Consider the following 19,113-nt stretch of genomic DNA (forward strand, 5'->3'; position numbering starts at 1 on the left):
AGAGTAATCGAAGTTTCATGAAGTTAAGTAGTTTTCCTAGGTTATATTGATGTATGTAACAGAGTCAGACCTTAAACTCAGGTCTGGAGCTATCCAGGGCCCATTTTATAAACCCTTAAACTCATGTTGGCTATGGGACTTCGCTGGGCTTAACAGATAGGGAGAATTTAATTGATAAGAAAGACATACTGGTTGGAAAAGAAATTATGGTATAAAGAAAAGATAATCATGAAATACTTGATGGTTGTTGGAGAGACCACCCTGACTAGAGTTGAGAGGAAGATAGAAGGGTTGGATAATATATGGTCTACAATGGAAGGCTGAGGGAGTGAAAAATTTCCTAGAGGCAATGAGAATTCAGTGGTTGTCTCTGAGTGGTGAGGTTGCATGAAGCTTCATCCCACAGTGCTATCACAAGATGGATAGAAGAAAGGAATGAGAGGATAAGGAAGGAGTCAGGATGCTGTTCAAGAGCTGATGGATACAGTGAAGAGGAGCAAGACCACGGAGAGGGAGGGGATGGAAATGGACTTAAGGAGCATATTGAATGGAAGGTAAGGGATGGGAAGGGCAGAGAGGAATTCTCCTCATTCTCCACTCTCCACCACTCCACCAGTGAAGAGAAATTAAATTTGGAAAATCAAATACACTAAGTAAGTTGCTTTGTTTCATAAAATTCTCTACTGGATAAAAAAATATTAAATTTTCCAGATCTATCTGGTAGTTTCAAGTAATTTTATTGTAGCTTGGTATTTAATTCTATGCTTCTCACACCAATGTGGTCAATGAATGTCAGTAAGTAACAATTTCCTTTATAAAGGAATTGAGCCCTGGTATTTGGAAGATGAAGCTCGTTCACAGGAATTTATGTGATGTTACATTTATGGTGTAGTATGTGTACCTTTCCTAGGGTCTAAGTCATCTGAAGGCCCTAAGTAGGAACAGGAAGGAGGAGAAAGGGGGCTGCTGTGATTACATTCCTGATGGGACTGCAGTCACAGTAGCTTCAAAAGGTAAATGACTCTTTTCCTCGATTTTTGATTTGTGACAAGAGAGTAAATTAAGAAGAATGCAGAAAGCCAAACTTTAAAAAAAAAATGTAGATTCGTAACTTTTCATAGCTAACATTTATTGAGACCCAGTACCATGAGTTAGAAAATAATACTAGTGTTGGAGTAATAATATAACTACTGCTGATAAAACACTTACTATGTAAAGAGCACTGTGACAAAACTTCACAAATATGACATCACTGATACCAATATGACATGACCTAAGAAGTAGGAACTACTTATTTTTATAGGAAAAAAAAAAAAAAACCAAAAACTTAAGCTCACCAGCATAATTAACTTGCCCTTGGTCAAAGGTAGAGAGTTAGAGAGTCAGGATTCACCTATGTCTTGCTCCAAACTTGTGACCATTATCTACTACATAGATTTACCGTACATTTAAGTTCAGATGCTTTGTCATCTGCTGTCATCTGAGTTATATAATTTGAAATTACAGAATTTGGAAAACACTGTTATTTCTACTTAATTTGGTCATTCTAAACACATTTATGTCCAAGTTGAAATATCTCTTTTTATCTTTGAGAATAGTAATGCACTTTGTTTACAGAATCATTCAGATATTTTGCAGGAGAACCCACTCTCAATGATTTTCCCTCTGCTCATTGCCTTCCTACTCTCATGCTCTGGCCAGCCCTCGGTCCTTAGTTCACTCTGTTTCCCTAGATTGACTTGCCCCATGTCCTTCACCCATCCTGTTCCCTTGGTCTGCCCTGCCTTCCCCTCTACCCTCCATCCGTTCTGCTCCCTGCCTGATCTGCCTCCCTCTTTCCTGCCCTCACTTCCCTTGTAAGTCATGCACTCTGTCCTTTCCCTGATCTGTTCCCTTTGTTGGAGCTGTTGACCACCCTCATTCCTATTCCCGCAGTTGGCCTACAATCCTCATTCATCTTTCCAAATGCAAGTTATCTGTCAATGTCCTATTCAAATGCCTCTATTTCTCTTCCTAATTAATTTCCCTAAAATTATTGAATACCTTCCTTGTACCTCCAAAGAACATTAAGCCCATCCCCCATCCATGTACACACATTGGTTTGTGTTAATACCTCTTTTACTCATTAGATTATATTTCCTTATGGGCAAGAACTATAATTTACTTATCTTACCTTCACTATGATTGATCTTTATAACTGCAATGCCTAGCATACCTTAAACTGAATTGGTAAGTTTTAAAAGGTCATCTTACTCATTAGTCATGTTTTATTTTATATTTATTCTGCTTGTTCTTCAGTGTGTCTACCATGTGGTTTGCCTATTCTAGACACTATTCTAGCTTGTTTCAATTTTTGACCAAGGTCCCCATTAGGAGAACTGCAACTCTAAAATGCAAGAAAAAAGAAAAAAAAAAGAAAGAAAGAAAGTTCATACCTTAATTGTGTGACAATGACTGGCTGGTCCTGCAGCCCGGATCACACCGACAATATCTCCAGATTCACATTGCAAAATCATATCTGCTTTTTGGGTTTAATCATGATCATATTTAAGTCTCTTTAAGTACTACTCTCATCTGAATGCTTCTTCCCAGATGTGCTGCATTATTAATGGAATGGAATTAAATATAGGGGTTTTAAAATGAACTTGCTTCCAAATATATTAGACTTCATCTTCCCATTTTGACATTCCTTATTTCTTGATATTGCTATTTTTCAGAAGTCCTTTTGTCCTGTTTCTTTTTCTTCTCTTGTGTTCATATTATCTATCTAATTAATACCTCTTACAATTAAATTGGTGCTCTGTTTATGATGCTTCTAATATTTGTAGTGAAGACCTTAAGATGTGACTGAATATTGATCCTTCTAGTATCCCTGGATGACTCCTTCTGAATGGATAAACTGCTATTTGTCATGATCACAGATTTTCCCCTACACTTTTTTTTTTTTTTTTTCTGAACAGGGCTCCAATCACATTCCATACCACTGCCATTATTCACTTCCCAGCTACTTCAAATTAATTTTCTAGCCAATGCACTTTATCAAATTATTTGCTCTAATTAGGAGCTTTCCACTGTATGTTGATGAACTCAGAGAAAAAGAATTACTGGCAGCTTCGGGGACTCCAGGTGTTCATGTGTGGGAATGGGAAGTGGTGAAGGAAAAAGAAGAAATAAAATCCGATGGTAGATTACAAACTCAAAACACAAATCTACATGAGCTTGCACTTGAACGGAAGTGATTTGTTCTGGAAACAAATGTGACAGGTTGGCCAAGTAATTTGTTCAACACAAGTTTCTGAAATGAATTTTAAAGAACACAGAATTGTACAGTGTTTTCTTCAACCTGCAACGTTTGGTATTCTTATTACTATAGAAAAGCAAGTGAAAATAGATATGGAATTCCTTGCAGACTCTAATGCTTGTCCTCTAGGATTTTTAGTCTAGGATGGATACTCTAAAGAATCTTTTCAGAACAGCTGTCATTCCTTCTCTTTCTTCAACCAAATTTCTTTTTTTCAATGTTGAGTTAAATGCTGCACACTGAAATGGAAAAGTCTCAGTGTGACAGCAATCTTACTTGAGTCTTTGTTTCTGATCTGTCCTTTTTTGGCCCCAAAATATTGAGTAAGAAAATCTAATGGGTCCCTTGTGGTTTGTGTGTCAAATTGAACAGTATCTAAAACAATATCTGACTTGAAAAATTGACCAAGGATATCAAGGAGTATTGAGCCTTTATTCTGTAATATAAACTACATAGAAACTTAATGAAAAATAGCTAAGATATATTTTGGTTTGCTACATGGTAACCATCCTGTTATTGGATTTTCATTTGGGATCTTTAATCCTCCCAACAGTTCTATAAATTAAGTACTGTTCTCATTCCCATTTTACAGATAAGCAAACTGTGCCCTGGAGGACATAGTTAACTTACCCAAGGTTACCAGGGTAGCGCTCTTGGCACCAAGTGCATAGACGTCAGGGATTAAGCACAGCACAGTGCTTAAGACAGGCCCCACAGTAAAAAATTATTCATTCCAAATTGTCAGTTATGCCAAGGCTGAAAGATCATCTGCTACTCACCTAATTTTAGTACCCTGGGAAGGATGGCGAACTGTGAGACCAGCAATTTTATTAACAGAGTTTTAATCATTAACCCAAAAGAGGAGAATTCAGATTCAGGATGCCCTCTTGTTTTCTTAGGATTGCTCCAGAGTGTTCTGGGGGTCTATTTCTTGCTTCTTGGTATGTATTACTGGATCTTGATTTCTCTCAAGCAGCTGCTCAAAGTACAAGCTTTAAAATAAAGCCTTTTATCACCAATTCCTATGACAGGCTTGACTTTCTTCTACTAGGTTCTGCAAATGCTGCAGAGGTCTCTAACCTGGGTACATCAAGCCTCTTATCTTCCTAGTGGCTATTTTCTGGGCTCTTAGATCACAATGGGTGGTAGGTAGCTAGGACATCTTTTGAAGAGATATTTTTCCCATCTTGAATTTGGGCAATGCCATCTTACTTGCTGTATAAGATCACTAAACATTCTCCAGATAACAAGAGCCCTGGAAAATACTATTAAATCTTTCTGTGCCACTTTTCAATGGACAAGCCTCATATGCCATAGTTAACCTGCTAGTCCATTGCATTCTCCTGATGGAGTTGTTAAAGACAAAGCAAATCATTATTGTCAGCTTGGAAAACTATCTCCGTATGTCTTAGGAAAGACACAGGGATGTGATCAAAGTCAGCATACATCTTTTTGTACTTCACCTACCAGAGTCGAAACTCCTTGAGAGTAGGAACTAAAGTTTTTGTTTTTGTTTTTGTTTTTTTTGAAGGTCATATGCAGAGTTAAACATAATGAAGCTTGGGGAGTATTTAATATTAATGGTATTTCCATCAAAAATTATCAGATATTCCTTTCTGATGATTTTTATAACAGTTTGGGGCATTTAGATAAAAGAAATACGATGACAACTTGGAGGGAATTCAGAATGAAACAATAAAAATGAGTGAATGGTTAGAGGGAAGAGGGAATCAGTTATGTGCTGGCTAAACAAGAATGAAAGAAGGAAAGGCCTTTGATAAATGAAAAGTGTATATATTAAACAGAAAATTGCTTTGTTGTTGGAAGGGTATTGAGTAAGACAGCTATCACCTCTGGAGCCATATATTTTGGGATTAACTGGGTTTTCTATTACCCTCCCTGATTCCTTTGAATTGAATAGAATTCCCTTGCCCAGTTCTAATTTAATTGTTCCACAGGGAGTCATTTACTGTATTTGGTAGGAGTCAAGGCATTACCCAAGATTTTGTGAGAATACATTTCTTTTCTATTTTCCAAAGACTTGTCATCATTCTAAAACTAATAAAAATAAAATATGCTTAATAAGAATTCTAGTTCTCCCATTCTTAAAAAGAACTCTATGAAATCTTGAAAAGGTTGGGGACCACATGATAAGAATATGAAGAAGGTGGTAAAAAAGAGATATGGTGCTAATAACTAACTTGGAGAATAAATACAGAAGGCTTTGCAATGAATTCTGCCCTACTGGCTGGGGATACCCATTGTTGTGTTGACCTTGCCACATCTAAAATACTATGGAATCCTGACCTCCATATTATAAGGCAACCACTGATATCAAAGAAAGAATGAAAAGACTTTGAAGATACAAATAAAAGAAATGTGATGATCAGCCAAAGAAAGTTTAATGGGGAAATGATAGCCATCTTTAAATGTCTGACATATGGCCAGAGTAAAACCAAATGGATGGGAATTTCAGCAAGATATGTCTCTGATCAACATAGGAAGAAATGACAAATGATGAACTGTACCATAATGGAAGTGCAGACAGAGGTAATAGTCACTGGAAGGATCAAACCAAGACTGAATGATTATGTGTTAGATTCATAGTTGAGATTCATGCATATGTAGAAGAGAAGGAACTGAAATACTATTAATCCTTTTCTGAATATACACATTCCATTTTTTCCAAGTAATTCTTTTTTTCTATTTTTTTTTAAATTGAAGTATAGTCGACATACAATATTATATGAGTTTCAGGTGTTCATGGTATTATTTAATTTGTTGAACACATTAGATCTTTAAAATTTTTTACTTAAGTTCAGTTTAGTTAACATATATTGTATTATTAGCTTCAGGGGTAGAATTAGCAGAATATAGCACTCAGTGCTCATTACATCACATGCCCTCCTTAGTGACTATCACTCAATTAACCCATCCATCCTCCCCATGAACCTCTCCACCAGCAATCCTCTCTTTCCTATAGTAAAGAGTCTCTTATGGTTTGCCTCCCTCTCTGTTTCATCTTATTTTATTTTTCTTTTCCTTCCCCTATGTTCATCTGTTTTGTTTCTTAGGTTCCACATATGAGTGGAATGATATGGCATTTGTCTTCCTCTGACTGACTTATTTCACTTAGTATAATACCCTCTAGTCCCATCCACATCATTGCAAATGGCAAGATTTCCTTCTTTTTGATGGCTGAGTAATATTCTATTGCAAATATGCCACATCTTTTTATCTATTCATCTGATTTTTAACTGAACCCAAATGAATGATTGAAAGATGTTCAATTGTTGAGGGACATAAATCATCTTAATTTCTATATTATTAAATCTCATCCAATTCCCCCATTCACTTTATATCTCCTCTGTCTCTTTCTTAATTCAGCCCTCATGAATTCTCCACTTCTGAATTGTTTTCTCCACACTCCTACCTTTGAACCCATCTTCTACAGTGCTACCAGTGTGAGAGTTGCCCCTGGAGACCCTCAGTCAAAACGTGCTGGTGGATCATACCTGCCCATGAGTAAAGACCACACTTTTGAGCACAGCACTGGAGATCCCTGCCTTATAGACCAGCCTCTCACACCTGCCTATCTCACACCTTCCCTTAGAGATCTTCCCTCCAGTAGTACTGGATCTACTGTAATCTCTAAAGGGAAAAATGCTGTCCCGCATTTTTAAGACCTGGTGCGTTATGTTTCAACTGCTTTGAATGCCCTTCCCAATCTTAGTCCACTTTGCCCAGCATTACTTTTTAATCATCAAATAGATGGTCTTTATTAACAATTTCATTGTATAATCAGTCTGTTTTTTCTCCTCAACCATTTATGTTCAGGGCTACCAAACCAAAATGGGGTGGGGAAAAAGTAGGCAATTACCTAGTAGAATTGTGTTCTACACACACTTTTTCTCAGTAAGTTCTACTTGATTTTTCTAATTCATGGATATAAAGTTTAGTATCTATCTTTATAACTGTGTTTCGAGCATTTTATTAAAATGTACTTCTCCGTGGAAATCATCAGATTTTTTTCACAGTTAAGGAGTGTGGTTATATAGTATTCCTTTTTACAAAAAATTATTGCCAACTCATAAATATTAATCTTATTTTCCTTTTGCCATGCCCTATACTTCCAACAACCCTGATCAAATGCAGAGTATACCTTCTAATGTCAGGCTGGTAAAAATGTCTCTGCCTCTAAAATACTAAAGCAGACTATTTTGCATATCCCACACGAGCAGCACACAATTTTATTTATAATATGTCCAGTTACATAACATTCATCATCCTTGATATATAATTTGTAGGTTTCAAGTTCATTTTAAATAAAACTCTTTGTGTAATGCATATTTTAAAATGGCTCTGGCATCCTTTATGTACAACTACATACAGGTGTACTATCTTTGCTGAACTACAATAAAAGAAATTCCATAAAGATGAATTCAGTCTGATAACTGGAACCCCCAATAGTACATCATAATAATCAAAGCTTTAAATGCAATAATGTTTAGGAATTGAGCTGGCACCAGGGAGACTAAGTCTTCAAGTCAATATTTGAAAATTAGAGCTGTTGTGTGAAATGAAGTGCTCAACTGGAGAACTGCCAACTCCTGAAAGCCCACATGCAGGAGCTGTGACTGAGGAAATATAGGGTTTCCAAGTGAAGCCAAGGAGGGGAGACAGAAGAGTGTGTCTCCTCCCAGCTCTGGGCTCAGTCCTTTTCTCCATCACTTTCCCTCCCTGTCCATAGGTTCTTTAGCCCAGAATTCCTGTTTTCCTGAGTGAACTCAGTCTACTCTTAGCAGCTCTTCAGTCCCAAGGAAGAACAGAAAAATGAGATTATTTGTTGTTAGATAGTGGTGGGGACTTGGTTTTAGTGTCAACTCCTCTTAAGTATTGAATTATTTTAGAAGATGCAGAAACATATTCAAAACAAAAGTATGAAAACTATGTGTGTTTTGGCATTGGGAGAACCTTAAACTAATTATATGAAAAAAAAATTCAAATTCGGGTGGAAATATTAGACACATTCTAAATTAAACAGATGGACATTAAGTGTGTATAAGTTTTCCATCTAGTACAAAATCTTCAGTTCCTTTCTTTTTAACCCAACTTTGTATATCAGAAACATGATCATATGCCTACAGATCATATGCCTTCTTGGGGAAGATGGGGGAGAGAAGATCCTGATATTGTTTCAGTCACAGTTCAGGCAGAAAAACAGCACCAGTACTAGGTAATTCGATAGAGGAGATTTTATATGTGAATTAGAGATAGAAGTGTTGGAGAAGCCAAAAAGCCAAACAGGGAACTGTGAGATAACTGAGAGATTAACAACAGCAAAAAGCAGACGTACACCAAAAGCCTTGACCGATACAGTGACGAGAAGGTATAGCAGGTCTCGGAAGCCCACCATTGTGCTGAGAATTGAAAACACAATAAAGCGTACCCTGAAGGAACTGTGTACGGATATGCTTTTTCACAGGACAGGAAACCACGTCCTGAGTCTTGAAGTCTCTGTCAGAGATGCTACCCAAGAGTTGGTAGGGAGTTGTGGGGTACAGGGGAGCAATTTCCTTTCCTCCCAACCTCCAGTCTCCCACCAGTGCCTCCCACTGGCCGAACCAGACAGGAATCCATGGAAAGGGACTTGGAAATGTAGTTTCAGGGCTCCAGCACCTAAAAATCACTGACCAAATTACATACCCAATCACTGGCCCAATTACATACCTAATAGAACGAGTAGGCTAGCAGTCATTTGATTTGCAGTTTTCTTTCCCTAAAACTGCCTCCAGTATAGAAAATGTAATCTAATGGTGAAGGATGTGATACAGAGTTAAGTAATACAGAGTTGATCTACTTCTCAACAATGATTCTTTGCCCATTGTGAGTTCCTAGACTCTTGTAAATGTAAATCAGTCTATCAGGCAAATTTTGACTAAAGGCTTACAGTGTGCTGGGTGGGGAAGCGGGTGGGGATGGGAGGAGGTGCTTAAGTATAAGTTCACAAAGCAAATGTCAAATTATGTAAGACTTTACAAAATGAAGTGCTCCATTTCACAGTAGGCTTTAGAAGAAGAAGAAGAAGAAGAAGAAGAAGAAGAAGAAGAAGAAGAAGAAGAAGAAGAAGAAGAAGAAGAAGAAGAGGAAGAAGAAGAAAAAGGAAATTCCAAAAAAGACAGGAGAGCAACAAGAACACATAGTCAAGAAAGATCTCATATAGTGATGGGTTTCTGAGCACAGTGTTAAAGAAATGGGTCAAATTAATATAGGAGGAGGAGAAAATATTAGATGTCCCAGGTAAAAGCAGAATAAGTAAAGGCAGGAATGAAGCTGGCTTTTTTTTTGAGTCAAAGAGATAACTGTTCAGATTAGAAAAAAGGATATGAATTAGAGACTGGGAGTAAAAGGGAATTGAATTTGTGTGGAATTAGAGGAGTATCAGAAAGACTACAAGATCACATAGGCCAGCAGTTCTTTTCACAGTTTTATGGCCCCAACACACAGTAGGTATGGTTCAGGGAAGGGGGTAAGTAGGAGCTATTCAGACTTCACTACACCACTCTGCACTCTCCCCTCCTACACCAAAAATCATGGATCTAAGACATCTTCTTGCACAACAAATTCAACCATCTCCGAAATATAATTGTCACTCTATCCATAAGAAGATTTGAAGGACTGATGGATGAGCAAATATAGGTAAAACAAATATAGTAAAATAATAACAATTCTTTCATCTTTATGTTTGAAAATTTTCATAATAAAGTGTGGGTAAAAAAAAAAAAACACAGGAGGGGAATATTTTATTTCCTTTCTCGGGAGAATATCAGTTGGGAATTTCTTTCTATGATCTCCTTCTTAATGCATTTTAAATGTGTTCCCTCCTTCCCTTGGCCATTCTTTAGTCATATGGTGAATCCCCTTATAATTATCAAATGTATCTGTACATATTTGTGTGAGTCTCTTTTGCCTCCATAATGAACATATAATTTCTTTAATAAGAACTAGGATGATGTTGACTTATACTTACTCTGTGAATGGTCAAAACATACTCTCCACTTTCTCTTTAATGTCTTGTGAGACCAAATTATTCAACTGCTGCTACCCACACAGAATTTCTTGCTAATCATCAGATACTTGTGTTTTTAAAAATTTCCATACTAATCAACACATGGTTATAATTAAGATGACATTTTAGCTCCTATGGAGTGCATTTTTCACAATTTTGTTATTCATGTATATTATTTACTGTACAGTAATGGCAGTCCCCTGTGTTTGGATGTGTCTATTAAATATCTCAATTTATTACATGAATGTGAGTTTCATTTTTAGGGTAGAATGTACTCATTTTATTACAGTAGAACAATAGTTCCAGTAACCCTGAAGTGGAAATGGCATATTTCATAAATAGGTAATAATATCCAAAGACAGTTTTATTGCCTAACAACCTCCAGATTTAAAGTTATATAAATAAAATATCCATTTTCTGTCAATGGCCTACTATCTACAGTCTTGTGAACTAAATCCACCAATTCCATGCATTGATTTAAAATACACAGATTCCAATTACCTAAGCAAAATAGTCAAAGTCAGTTACTCATATGAACAGAAAGGAGAACAAATATTCATCCTGCGAAGTCTCATTTCACAATCAACCATCAAGCAGAAGCACACATTTTTACACTTATAACTCAGACTATCTGAAAAAAGTGAAGAGACTTGGACATCATTTCAATTCCATTCACATTTATGGAACTCTTACAAAGACTGTGAGTCAATCAACAGGAGACAGAACTGTATAATTCTGTATCCATAGAGCCCATTGTATGATAAAATGGATGAGTTTACCCAGCCTACAAAATATTTTTCTTGGACTCTAGTTCTCAGATATTATACTCTTTCTTCCCACTCCTACCCAAATGTGATAGGCAGATAATGATCTCCCACGGTGTTTATGTCCTAATATCCAGAAACGGAGAATATGTTACTTACAGGGCAAAAGGGACTTTGCAATGTGATTAAGTTAAGGAATTTGAGATGAAGAGAGTTTCCTGGATTATCCAGGTGAAACTAAACTGTCACATGTTCTTATAAGAGGTAGGAAGGTTAGAGTCAGAGAAGGAGATGTGATGAAGGAATCAGAGGTGGGAAAGAAAGACACTAGAAGGTGTTACCCTGCTGGCCTTGAAGATGGAGGGAGGGGCTATGAGCAGAGGGATGCAGGCAGCCTTTAGAAGATGGAAAGGCAAGGAAACAGACTGTACCCCTGAGTATCCAGAAGGTATGCAACTCTGCCAACGCCTTGTTTTTTGGATTTCTGACCTCTAGAACTGATGGTGATAAATTTGTGGTGTTTTTTAGCCACTGAGTTCATGGTGGTTTCTTATAGCATCCATAAAAAACAAGAACATCAACCCTCTTGAACATAATTGACCCTTACTCTATCTACCTTACCACTCTTGGTACTCTTCTTTCGCCGCCATCTTGTTTCCCTACTCTTCTCTGAACTGCCTTTACTGGTTACCTATAATGTTGATGTCACCAAATCCCACCATCACTTCTTGGACCTTTTCTTCTTGTCCTTTTTTGAAGCATTTGGCAGGAAACTTCTCCTAACCTGGGTTCTCTATCAGTCAGTTTCCTTTGTTTGCAGTTAGATTACCTCCCTCATTTTCCTCCTAGCAATGGGATGTGCTTTAGGCATCTTCTGACATGACTCCCAATGATCTCCACTTCCTGGTATTCACATCCTCATGTAATGCCCTCTTCTCGAGCATGGGTTAGACCTAGTGACTCATTTCTAATGAATAGAATATGTCAAAAGGAGTGGAATGATACTTCTGAAATTAGGTTACAAAGAGACAGTGACTTCCATGTTGGCATACTCTCTTGTTCTTTCCTTTGCTTGCTTTCATGAAGCCAGTTGTCACATGAGTCACTCCATCAAGAGGCCTATTTGGCACAGAATTTGACAGGTGCCTCTGGCCAACAGCTAGAGAAGAATTGAGGCTCTCAGTGAAATGCCATGGAGGAACTGATTTCTACCAACAACCATATGAGTGGCCTTGGAATCAAATCTTCCTCCCAGTGGAGCCTTGAGATGAAACCACAGCTGAATACAAAACCTGAATTATAGCCTTGTGAGAGAACGTGAGACAGATGCACCCAGCTAAACAGATTCTTAACCCACACAAAATTTAATCTAATAAATATTTGCTGTTTTAAGCCATTATATTTTGAGTAAATTTTTTACACACGATGGATACCTAATACATGTGGGTCATAAAGAGAATATACCTAGTCATGAGGAAGATAAGACTCCTGGTTGTATAATCCAACTTCAGAGTTATGGACAAAAACATGAGGTGCCTTAATAAGAACAGGAAAAGCAATATATCATAGAGTACCAGACTAGAACACAGTTTAAGGATCAGAATGTGATTCAAAACTTAACTCGTCCCTAATTTACTAGCTCATCTAATTTCCCCTTCAATAACTAAAATCGATGGACATTTATTCTCATGCTCAGCTAGTAGAAATTCCATTATGCTTTTACAGCTCCTCTGTTTCTAAACAACCATCTTACAACTCTTCTAGTTCATGACTTTTGCTCTTACATGGTTTTGGTTACTTCATGTACCTTGCAGCCTGCCTTCTGTCTATGTGTTTGTCAGTTCCTATATCTATTACTTGTTTGCTAGGGGTGCCATAACCAAGTGCCACAAACTAGCTTAAACAACAAAAATCTTTTATTTCATAGTTCTGGAAGCTAAAAGTCCAAGATCAAAGTGTTTATAGGTTTGGATCTTTCTGAAGGCTATGGAGGAGAATCTGTTCCATGCCTTCTCCCTAGCTTCTGGTGGTATGCTGCCAATCTTTGGATGCTCCTTGGCTTGTGGAAGCAACACCTCAATATCTCCCTTCATCCTAAAATGGTATCTATATCCAAATCCCCCTTCTCATAAAGCCACCAGTCATATTGGATTAGGAGCGCTACTTTGATATGCCCTCACCCTAATTAATTACATTTGCAATAACTCTATTTCCAGATGAGGTCACATTCTAAGGTACTGAGGTTTAGAACTTCAACATATGAGTGGGGGGAGTGGTTGGAGAGACACAATTCAAACCATACCAATACCTGCTACTACTTTTCTCTCTATAACCCCAGATTCCTGGTAAAGAGAATCCTTCCTACCATTAGGTCATTACTTATCCATTTGAGTAAGGTTCTTACAAAGGACTTCCTTTCAGAGCTTAGGCTGACCTAGAAATTGGCTGAACTTGGGTTCATACTTATCTATTTATCTTGATGATGAACTGTGTAGGGCCGCTTTCCTCAGCAGGGAGCTCTGAGAGACAATCACCTTGAAAGGAGCTATGGGACAAACAAGCAGGAATTCCTAAATTTGTGCATCCATTAAGACTTCCATGACATTATTATTTGCCAATTTCACTCCTACCTTGCTGGTGTTCAACATTAAGTAATTCTTTCTCCACTTTCTGTTTAAACCTTACTTCCCTAGTTCTTTGTTCTCAGCCCTATCCTTCTTTTGTTTGTTTGTTCCCCTGGAACACTTCGCTTTCAGTGACTTCATCCAAACCCATGGTTTCAACTGCCACTTTGGATTTCCAAAATGGAAATGGTTTTCTAAACCATTCTGTAGAGCACATTTATTCAACTGCTTGCCTGGCTTCTCTACCTAGGCAACACACACATAACTTAGACTCAGCAGACCCAAACCTGAATTTGTCAGCTCACCTCCTACAAACATGCCTCTACTTCAGCTCACACCACTTGTATCCTCCCAGTTCCTCCAATGAGAACACTAGCCATGCCTCCCCCTCACCAGTCATCCTCACACATTTACTCAGTTACTGAAGTCCAAGGCTTCCCCCTAAATATCTCTCCTACTTTTTCCCTCCCAGCCATTCTCACTTTAGCACCTTAGTTCAGGGCTGCTTGCTTCTCTCCCAAATAATACCAACTCTCAGTTCAGCTCTCAATATATTATTTCAGAAAGTACAAAAGTTATCTCATTATTTCCCTGCAAAAAATCATTTAATAATAGCTGACAGATTTGGGTTAAATTTGAAGGATAGAAAAATACCTAATTTCCAGGACTCTGCCTGCTCTTCTAGCCCTTCATCTCCTGACTGCATGCTGAGGGATATTCCCTGCAAGACATTAATAAGGAGACCAAATTAAAAGGATTCTGTGATCAAACGTGATCTAGTCTTGTCCATCTTCAAAAAAAAAAACACCATGGAATTTAATTTACATTTACATTTATATGAGTATTTCTCCACATCCCCACTCATACCTGTAGATCATGCCATCACAGTCTTTACTACATTATAGTATAATAATATATTTACTTGATTGGTTCCTCCATTAGAAGATAAAGTCCTTGAGGGCAGGATCTACTTTTCTTTATGACCTCAGAGCCTAAGGATGTGTTCAGTAATTTTTGGTTAAATGAATATATGACTATGTTAGATTCTGTAGTAAACAAGTTGCAGTTCTTACATTAAAGAATCATATTGAAGGAAATACACATATCAGGAATAATTATAATATCAAGTTAGACATCTGTTACTTATAAAGTGCAAAGGGCTGGGAGGGGGAGAGAGATAGCTTGAGGAAGCTGAAGAGTTAAAGAAGACTGCTCAATATCCAAATATGGTCAAATGAGTTCCCAAGTCCATCCCTTTGGAAGAATAATTCCTTCATGTGCTCAACCACATGAAACCTTGCTCTCAACCAAAAGAAGCAGGTTTCATAATTCCAGATAATAATCTTTCCAAATCTAAGGATTTGATGCAAAACCCCTCCTGTCTAAGAAAGAATTTGTGGCAAAACTTGTTAACAATATGGGGGCTGTTTTGTGAATTCCCTATCACTAGAGATGCCCCAAAAGAAGTTGGGTTACCTACTTTGGGGGTTTGTTTTAGAAGGTGTCTTCATAGTAATGGTAGGAGAGATAATTGTTCTATAAGGTCAGTTCCAAGCATGAAATTCCATTATTTTTAGATTATTCACTTATAATTGTTAATAATGAAACTCACCTCTTTCAGATCTCAATGACAAAAGAAAGCTTTGATCTAATAATCCTTTTATTCTTTAAAGCCTAAATAATGCTCAGACTTCATGACATATGGTACAGGATATATAATTTCCTTCTATTTGTTCATTAAATTTCTCAAATTTTATTGACTTTTCCCACCACCTTTAACCCTATTTATTGATTAAAAGTAGTTTTAGTCTATTTACAATATGTACATGTATGTGTGTGCACAAGAGAGACAGAAATAGAGTGAGGGAAACGTTCCTAATCTCTATGGGGTTGAATGTCAAGAGAGATTTATTTTTATTCCTTCCAAATACTTGGTCAAAAGGGTTATATTTGCAGCAGATTACGAGGGTTAACAAGGGACTTGAATCTTGAAATGCCATTCATCTTGAAGTAGCAAGTGCCCAGTCTCCTATAAATGGAATGTCATGTTATTTTTAGATGAGGCTTTTGCCAGGAGGATCCAGGACACAGTGAACAATGTTCAGTCTGATTAGCGACCTTATTTAAACATGTGAATGGCTGCGGTTCCTTAACGTTACTTGCAATAAGTCTGTGGCAAGCCTATTCCCTTAGTGAGGGTGCATTATTTAATTCATAAATTTAAAAGAGAGGGAAGAAAAAGGCTTTCAAATAATGCAGTCTTGTTTACTAATTTCAGAACATGGAGGTTTGAGATGAGAGTATAGCTCTTGTTAAGTAGGGCACCAAGGTGAATTTTCAACCCAAGATCACCTAGAGGGTTCTCATTGACATTTATGTAACCACACTTCCTAAATCCACACCCTTAATCTGCCCATCCAGAAGACATAGTCCAAAGACCAGAAATTTAAGCAGATTACTCCCAGGGCCAACACACCTTGGAGAAAAAAGGACAAACAAATATGAGGTAGAAACAAAACCAAGTGTTTGCTACTTTATTAGACCACCGTGGTCAAGAAAACCATGTTATGAAAAGCAACCCTCAGGTAACTGGTGGGGATGTTTATGAGTATGTCTAAGGATGAATCTCTAAGCAGGGAGCCTTGTATGGCTAATAATTCTCTGCCACCACAAAAGAAGGTCTGGAAAGTTTGTCTGCTGAACTATAAAAGATGCACTCAGGGCTGAAGAAATGTACCACTGGACTTCCATATCTGGATTCCCCTTTTCTAAAATTCTTTTTGTTGAGGGACCATACCATAAACAATATGATCTTATTCAATAGGTAAATACTTCTTCAAATCAGAGTCTATTTCTTCCTTGGCCTTTTAGCCTCCTCATTTTTATACTTAAATCAAATTATCTAATGTTGGGACTTTCATATAACTCCTAAATTTAGACAGAGGACTAACTCCTACAAATCATAGCCTTAAAGCATGTATGTAGGGTTTTTTCCTTGGAATGGACAGTGCTGTCCTCCCCAGGGTGAAGTCCCATAATATCCTTCCAGAGAGAGGAGAAAGAACCTGCTATTTCTCATACACAAATCTTAAAGTAAGCTGGGGCTTACTAAACCCAAAGGGGAAAGCAAACCGACCCCCAGGGAGAACCACCATTTGTCTAGGTCTGCCAGCTCCATCAGAGGAAACAAAAAGATTTCGAGCCCCTCAGAATTCCCCCAATGCCTGCCAGCCTTCCTAACAACCTATCGCAGGATGCCCACGACTGCCAACCAACATCATTATTATCATGTTATTAAAAATACAGATTTCTTGGGCACCTGGGTGGGTCAGTGGGTTAAAGCCTCTGCCTTCGGCTCAGGTCATGATTCCAGGGTCCTGGGATCGAGCCCCGCATTGGGCTCTCTGCTCAGCAGGGAGTCAGCTTCCTCCTCTTTCTCTCTGCCTGCTTCTCTGCCTACTTGTGATCTCCATCTGCCAAATAAATAAATGAAATCTTAAAAAAATACAGATTTCTTGACCCATCCTAATCATGCTGAGTCATAATCTCTAGGTGGAAGAGCCAAAATTCTGCAGAATTAACAAGTTTCTTGAATAGTCCTTACACTGGAAGCTTTTGGACAGTACTACCATGGTAGCTTCTCTTCAACCAGATTCCTCTTCCAATATAGGGTTCAGAACACAAATGAATGAGAGGTTGGTAGGAAACCAAGTTCCCTAAAATCATTTCCTTAAAACTTGAGTAGTGTTCTGCTTTAGACAGACCAGCCTCTGCACAGATCCCTGGTGATCTCCTAGTCCTCGGGGCCGTCTTCTCACATGGGCAAGTCTTAGGCTGGTTTTGACAGGTGTATCTCCACATGACCCTTGTTCTCAGACCCAACTAGCTACTTCACAAAGCTCAATCCCTTTGTGGCTCATGTTACCTCATATTCCACATAGCACTGGACCTTGCTGCATGCTTGGCGAGCGTAACACATAGTCAGGGTATAGGTTTTTGTTCAGTGAATACTCAGTCCACAGTTTGGGAGGAGACAAGCTCTACTGAAACCAGGAAACAACAAAATCCTTGCCAGGCAGGTTACTCCCAAGAGGAATTTTCATATCGCTTTTCAAATATTGGCATTAAAATAAGCTTCTTCCCTTGGGAATCATTTCAGAGAAAAAGTAAATTCGAAGTCCTTTGAGGTTCCCCTATATCTAATGAACATATACAAAAACAAATTGCATTTCATAAGCTGGCAATCATACAAAAAAGGACGGCTAGAGCTCAATTTAATTAGCTCATTAGACATGTCTGGTTTTAAAAATGAAACCAGCTCTTATCACAGAAATTCCAGAAATAATCATGACAGGTAGCTTTCCAGGGTCTCCCCTGAACTGTTTAGCTTTGGAATTTTAGTACTCTCCCTTGTTTTCATTCAAGTGATTCGCGCGCGAAGAAACAAGTCTGCAGCCCATTAACCCCAGAAGAACAGTGGCCCTAGGAGCATGATGCCACAGTTGCTGTCAAGGCCTTTGAATGAGAAAAGCGACTGGATGGGGCAGCATGACATAATGTGTAACCCATCAGAATTGGTGGCTTTCCCAGGGCCCCTTCTCGTGGTCATGCTGGAGGCCTTTGTGACATGTACAGCAACTGCTGTGGGATAATTATGTGTAGTTATATAAAACAGACTAATGCCAGCCAAGCAAATCGTGTGGAAGGACTGGTTGTGTTCCTTGTTAAATGTTTTGTCAAGCTGACCATGCCCTTTATTTATCTCTAACACAACATGCTTATTCTGCCCCATCCACTGTATTCACCCTGCAAATTTATGAGGCTCTATTAATCTTCTGCCCTGCTGACTATCTCTGTTGCAAAGTGTCAGCAGACTTTTGTACCTTGCTAATGTACAAAGGGCTTCCTATGAGTAATATCAGCATTTTGCCTTTTAATTGCACATATAATTTTTAGGTCTTACAGCTAATAAGGGAATTGAGACCACAGTTCATCACTGTCTCGAATGGTACTCCAGGGGTGTGGGGACTGTGGAAGCTGAGAGAAGAATATAGCTGTTCTGGTTCCAAGCAATAGTTTCTCTCATTATAATGGTACCATCCCCACTGTCGTGTCAAGGGTCTGTCACTTTTCCCATTATACACCCTACTTTTCCTGGGCTTTATAACTCCACAGTAAAAATGGACTCTTTGAGAACTTTTCACGTTGGATCTCAGTTCACGAGTATTTTTATCACCCTGCATAACAGTTCTAAATGAAATTAGCTGCGTGATTTTTAAAATTAAAGAAACCAATATTATCTATTGGCCAAATTCCTGAACATCTAAGGCTTTCAAATGGGTGCGTTTTTGCTAG

This window comes from Mustela putorius, unplaced genomic scaffold (assembly GCF_011764305.1).
Source record: "Mustela putorius furo isolate JIRA1106 unplaced genomic scaffold, ASM1176430v1.1 tig00003974_pilon_pilon_pilon, whole genome shotgun sequence".
Lineage (NCBI taxonomy): Eukaryota > Metazoa > Chordata > Mammalia > Carnivora > Mustelidae > Mustela > Mustela putorius.